The sequence below is a fragment of the Papaver somniferum genome, chromosome 8, assembly GCF_003573695.1.
Source record: "Papaver somniferum cultivar HN1 chromosome 8, ASM357369v1, whole genome shotgun sequence".
In the NCBI taxonomy this organism is placed as follows: Eukaryota; Viridiplantae; Streptophyta; class Magnoliopsida; order Ranunculales; family Papaveraceae; genus Papaver; species Papaver somniferum.
Window position 1 is genome coordinate 109,402,836 of NC_039365.1, and position 7,104 is coordinate 109,409,939.

The following is a 7,104-nucleotide window of genomic DNA, read 5'->3' on the forward strand; positions in this document are numbered from 1 at the left end:
AAGTTCACACTGGCTCCTAAGTCAAGTAAAGCTTTTTTACCCGGAAGTTACCTATTGTGCAAGCAATGGTAGGAGAACCTGGGTCTTTGTACTTTGGAGTTGTGGTGTTCTGAATGATTGAACTTACGTGACTAGCTAAAAAGGCTTTCTTATGGACGCTAAGTTTTCGCTTTCGCGTACACATATCCTTAAGGAACTTGGCATAAGCAGGAATTTGCCTAATTGCATCTAATAAGGGAAGGTTTATGGTAACTTGCTTAAAAACCTCCACTATGTCATTAAAGTTCGATTCCTTCTTTGTTGGTACTAATAGCTGAGGAAATGGGGCTCTAGGCCTAAAATCAGACCTTTCAGGAACCGAATTCACATCATCAGAAACTTTATCAGTCTCTTCAGCTACTGGTCCTGAGAGGTGAGATCCTGAGGGGTGAACTACAGTATGTTCACTATCGGGCATGGTTACCTTATTGTCTACAACTCTACCACTTCTAAGGGTTCTAACAACATTCAATTGATTCGATGGTTTTGCACCTAATTCATGAACTCCTCTAGGGTTGGGTTGTGTTTGACTAGGAAACTTACCTTTTTCTCTCAAAGAATCACTTATCAGACCAACCTGGGTTTTTAACTCGGAAATAGCCTGACTATTTTCTTGTCCTATCCTGTTACTAGCTTGTAGACTCTGTTCTACGGATAACTGGAATTTTGCAGTTTGCTGAGTTAACAAGGCGAGAGATTCCTCTAAACTTAGGATTTTCTTATCTGACTGATTCTGAAACTGAGCTAGTCCTGAAGGATTCTTAGTATAGCCAAAACCTGGGGGAGCATTAGAATTACTAAACTGACCTTGACTTTGGCCCTTAGACCACGAAAGGTTCGGATGGTTTCTCCAACCAGGATTATAGGTTTCTGAATATGGGTCAATCTTTTGACGGTTATCAAATCTAGTGTTATTATAAAGAGCATTGGCCTGCTCTTCAATATTCTGGCCTTCCCAAAAAGGCTCCACTCTACCACTAGTCTGGCCCACTTCTAAGGCTTCTAACCTTTTTGCTATAGCAGCAATTTTGGCATCTGATTCATAGCCTCCTTCTACCCTATTAACGTTTCCTCTACTTAAAAGAATTGTTTTCTGGGGTGCCCTACTATTTTCCCATTGCTGGGTTTTTTCGGCGATTTCATTAAAAAATTCCATCGCCGCATCAACAGTTTGGTTTTCAAATCCACCAGTGCATAGAGACTCAACCATGGTCGTTGTGGAATAATCTAAACCCTCATAAAGGATCTGAACTAGCCTAACCTTTTCTAAACCATGATGAGGACACTGGGATAATAAATCATTGAACCTTTCCAAATACCTATATAAAGATTCTCCCTCTTGTTGTGAAAATGTGCATATTTGCGTCCTAATAGACGATGTTTTGTGCCTAGGGAAAAACTTATTGAAAAAGGCAGATGTAAGTTGTTCATATGTCTCAATTGACTCGGAGTCCAAACTATACAGCCACGACTTGGCCTTATCTTTGGGAAAATGGGAATAACCTAAGTTTCAAAGCATCATCATCTAAGCCTCTAATTCTTAGAGTACTACAAATTTCCTCAAAATCCCTAACATGGTAATAAGGGTTTTCATTTTCTTTCCCTAAAAAGATTGGGAGCATCTGTAAGGTCCCAGGTTTCAGTTCATAGGGTACCTCCATTTCAGCTAACTTAATACATGAAGGACGGGTAGTCCTAGTTGGATTCAACAAAGCTTTCAAAGTTGTCATTTCTGGCGCTATCGGAGCAACATGGATTCTCTCCTAAATCAAAGAACGTTCAAAAACAGACTCTTCAAAAGCCGGACTTTCTAGATTAAAGTAATCGAGAGGCTTCGAACTACTAGGTTTCTCTTTAACAAATCTACCTAGTGCGTCTCTTTTACGTTCAGGCATACAATAGAATTTTCTAAATTGGAAGGGTAAGCAAACATAGATCAAGGCCGACTCAACCAAATCAAACCTATTGATTTCTAGCAAATAAAAAGCATGATGGCTCCACTTAGATTGTTTCTAGACCATCTTCTAATCCTTCGGACGGGAATTCGTTACAATCTAAGCAAACCCCTCTGGAATCAATCCGAGTTAACGTAAGTTGAATAGAGGCGAGGGAAGCTCGGTGGAGCTTTGATACCCAAGGCCTCACCGGTATTACAAGGCGGCGCAGTCACGCATTCAACTTACAGATTCCGTCAAGAACTTCGAAGTATGCTTAAAAGAGTAACCAATATTTTTCGAATGAATTTCCTGTTAAGCTCGTTACCCTATCGGTCTCGTTCTAGTCAAAATTTTAGGCTTAGGTTCGCGTAGGTTACGTGTTCCTAAAGCGGGCAAGAAGAGAACGGTGATGAAATCCGAACCCTTATCTTGTATGGTCAGGCCTTGCCCTTTACTAGAAAAATAAATGTCTGTATTCAGTCCTCAACATATATGCATACGAAGGAGTCCAGTAACTCGCTGACAGGGGATTCGCGAGTGTTTAGAATCGGTTGTAGTCGACTCGGGCCACTGACTCCGATGTCTAGTGTACGAACCCAAGGTGCAGAGACAATATCGTAATTGTCCTCCTTCTCTGCAAACAGTTTATATTTAAAGTACCCTTCCGTAGGGTAATAAAAAAATAATGTCCCAAAGTCCAGAAAAGCAAAGAAAAATTACAAAAATATTAAACCCTAATACAATTTTTTTTTTTAACAAATAAAATAAACAAACCCTAAACTAAAATTGTCTAAAATAAAATTGTCTTATTTTCTGTTCTTTTTTCTTTAATCTTTAGCTCCAAGTCTTTTTGAAATCACCAAACTCCTTGGCTCAATTTTCTTTATGATCCAGAACCTGTAGACACAAGATAAATACCCAAAAACATAAAAAAAAGGACAAAATAAAATAAAATAAAATAAAATAAATCTAAAATCCTAAAAACAAGTCCCCGGAAGCGGTGCCAAAAATTGATGTGATTTATAGATAGTGGTAAAAGTGGTTCGATTCTCGGACTTGTGAAGGATATTAATTAGACTTAAATTCTAATATTAAAATAGAAAACTCACTAAAAATTATAGCAAACTCAATCAAAGATGATATCAATACCAAAAGAAACACTGAGGCTAAGATTCCACTATTTTCCAAGTTCAAAGTGATTAAACCAATACTTATATTTATGCAATTTTCTTGTTTAATTTGATTATAAAATATTGCAACAAGTAGATTTTCAAAAGTAATAATTGTAAATACCAAGTATGATGCATCAAAAGTATTAAAACTAAGCATACTCCATCAAAATAGATCACAATCACTCAAATAAAAATCATATTCAATAATAGTTCAAGGAAAATAATCATATGATTATTGCAAATAAAAAGATAAAATAGAATATACCACTTTTTGTTGGAAAAATAGCTTCCTCTATCGCCTCAGCAATGGGGTTTAGCTCCTCATATTAATCATGATCTCAAAATATGTGTTTGTTGCTCAAAAGATGATTAAAAGAGTGAAAAGTAATAACACAGACTGTTTGCAACAGTGTATTGGTGTTGCAAACAGCTGTTACAATGGAACTGTTATAGAAAAACTGTTGCTTTGTCGTTGATTTTAAGACCCTAGAATACGACTGCCCTTTACAGCTTAATGTTCTTCAGTTGTTAAACAACGACACTGTTCTGCGACTGTTTCCCGTGCGTCAATGTTCTTCGCGTTCTTCCTCTTCAGCAGCAGCAGCAGCAGAAACAGAGTTTGGTAAAGCTCTGATTTCTTCTTCTCTGGCTCTCCTTAGGTTCCCAAACTCTCGACACCTCTTATATATGACCCAAGACATCTATTTATATCAAAAATACCTATTAAATCTCTCCCAAATCTTCCAGAATCTCTTTCCTTCTCTTTACGGCCAAGTTGCGGCAATTTCTTGTTTTAGAATTTCTACGCGTTTATGAGCTTTCCTTTTTATTCTAAACTCTTCCTTAGATAGATACAAATCTTTGGGAAGGTTTAAAGCGCTTTAATCTCTCTAAAATTCCCTAAAACAGGTCACACACGTGACTTTCCATATTTTCTGTTATGAGAAAAATCCGTAGATTGAGCCCAGTCTAATCGATTTAAACACCCATATCAGATTCCTAGACCCATGAGTCTATACTATGAAAATCATAGGTTTAATCGACCTCAAAATCCTCCAAATCACAATTTCCAAAACTGTTCTTCACTGCACCTATTTTCCCGCCAAAACCTGGTTTTTGAAATGTTGAAGATGGTTGCCCCTTATCCAGAGTAGGGGTGCGATTAGCAACTTCCTAGAAATGGGATGCCCCTTAGTAATTGGGTTACCCCTTATCCAAAGTGAGAGTCTGAATAGCAAATGTCCTCCGGGTGCTTTCCGACAACTTTTCGAGCCAATTTTTTCCAAAGTGTTTATTGGCCAAAAATACCTACAAATAAATAAAACACCATAATAAGTACAAAAATGAGCCCTAACAATATATAGAATCGAGACAAATCGGACAAAAAAATGTGTCTATCAGCAAGTAAGCTAAGTTATGCATATCAAGATGATATGTTAGCTATTTGGCGTGTACACTTAGGCACGGAATGGCTTGAAAGAAAATTTGTGTGCTGATGCAAGGTGCATAGCAACATATTGCAAGTAGTATTTGGGTGTTGAGATGTGAATAAAGTGGAGATTGAAGCATAGTCAACGATGCGACAATGATGCTGGAATTCATAGGCTCAATGGAAAGGCAGACAAGCTAAGTGGCGGTATAAAGTACTAGGCAGAAAAGTTTTGGCAAAGTTGAAGGCCAAACCAAGTTGTTGATTTCTGAGAGTGGCTCAGATACGTACAAGTCCAAGGAAAGTTCAGTAGAGGTTGAACTGATGTTGCGTTCAACGAGGACGCTGAACAGATTGGGTAGGGGAGGTCTATGACCGGTCCGCATAGTGATGCATAATCATGACGTGTTACGGAATTTGTAACCTGGCAGATGGAGCTGCACAATCCGACAATGTAGCGCCAAGATGGCTGAGACAAGAAAGGTTACTTGGCACATGCAACATTATGTGATAGTGTTGCATATCCTTATTCAAATTTATCCAAGCTCAAGGAAGGAATAAAGGATGAGATGCAAAGTCATGGAATGACTTTGGCATGGTCCTAAGATTTGGCTAAGGCTTGGACTGTGCATGTGCATCAATGGCGATCCAAACACGCCATTGGTGATTATTGCTCGCCAAACGAGATGCAAGTGATGCATATGAAGCATAAAGCTGGACTAAGCAAGTCAAGACTCAAGTGGCATGGTATTTGGATGTTGGCATTCAAATAAGCTAAGTATTCAAGTGGTACGTACTTGGCAGATATGCAAGTGGCATGTACTTGGCAGACATGCAAGTGGCATGTTGCATTACCGATGCCAAATGCTTGGCAGAGGCCAAGAGTGAGTGAAGAGTAATCATTATTGAAGGCTTGGTAAGAGTGCAAGCTGAGTTGCACGAGCATGCCAAACATTGGCATGGCCAGAGTTGCACGTTGCGATGTTGCGAGACTTGAGCTTAAGTGTCAGATGCGAGTGTGGGTGCATCACAAGCATGACAAAGCATGTGATCAAGCTAGAGACGGTTACAAAGAGGCTTTGTAACCGAGTTTGGCATGTCCTGACCGTCCAAGACATGTGTGGCGCATTTTCAGAGTGCCAGCACAAAAGTTGGCAGTTAAAAAGTAAGTTGTGGCGGTTATGGAACTGCCCATGGACAGATGGTTGTTCATGGGGCATGCAACAGAGTTGCATACGGATTGGCCCTGGTTCTTGGCACTATAAATATCCAGAGAACCCCTTTTAAATGAGTTGTTCAATATTTCAAGTGTTGAGGAACCATTTTTCAGTAGAGAGTGAGTTTGTTGAAGGCTTAGAGAATAAGCTTGTAAGTCCATTGGTTGGACTGATTTTGTAATCTTCCCCTTAAGCTAATAAAGTGAGTTGTTGGCTTATACATTGTGTCTTGGTATCTGATTGATTCGAAGTTGCTCCCCTTATTTCTGTGTGGCATAAACATGGCAGGAACCTCTTTGTAGTATGGGCTACATTGTTTGGTAGAGAAAATCTGAGTAAGACTTCCGTCGCATACTCTTGATAGAGTTGGTTGTTTGCAAAGGTGCAAACTTATAAGGCTGAAATACAAGTGGGTGATAAGAGATCATTGAACCATTGTATTGTCGGGTTATACTTGCGCGAAAATTTGTCAGGGACATTTGCAGGTGTGACATCAGGAGTGGTCTAATCCAATGAGCTATTGTCAATAATTAGTTGACAGTAATGCCCATCAAACGAGATACTTATATGTGCCTAATTACTTACTAGAGGTTGTTGGAAGTATAACCCAATACTTTTCATGCTGATAAAATGGAAGGTTAATCATCACTCACAGTATAAGTTCATAATATTTTTGATTTTGATTTTATATTCAGGGGATTTCCTGTTTGGCTACGATTTATTGTTTGTGGATTTGTGTTTAAGGCAGCATAGAGGGACCATAGACTTATCATAAGCTTAAGTGTTTAAGATTTAATGTATTGTGAATGACCTGCGTATTTGATGTTTGTTAACTTTGCTTTTATTTAAGTTTTGGTAGTCGCGAAACAAAGTATATTTGATTGATAATGCTGAATATTTATCATCATTCTGTGTATATTTCATTTTTTTGCTACCTAGATGTAGATGCCCTCTTGGTAATATCTTACATTTGAGGGGATTGACTATGAATGGCTTGATATAACTAGTATGATTTTTAAACAAATATGCTTAATGATGTTTTAGCATGCCAAGATCTGATGATAATTTAATGTACTGTAGTAGAAGGGGAATTGTTTAGATATTTGATGTTAATATTTTTTTCTTTTTTGGGGAGTGCGCTTTTTATGTACTCACAGTTTCACAGAATGCATTATTGATATTCTCATTTTTTATGTGCTCTTGCATTAAGGAACACGTTTTCGGCGATTATTATTTATAAAAGGAATTATATGGAGCTTTGCCATTAGTATCATTTTACTTTTTAGGAGTGCGCATTTTATGTACTGCCA

General features: G+C 38.2%; 1 pseudogene; it reads left to right on the top strand.

Moving 5' to 3' along the window:
* The first annotated feature begins 1,307 nt into the window (after positions 1-1,307).
* On the top strand, positions 1,308-1,407 carry LOC113307196 (annotated as a pseudogene).
* Positions 1,408-7,104: the final 5,697 nt, after the last annotated feature.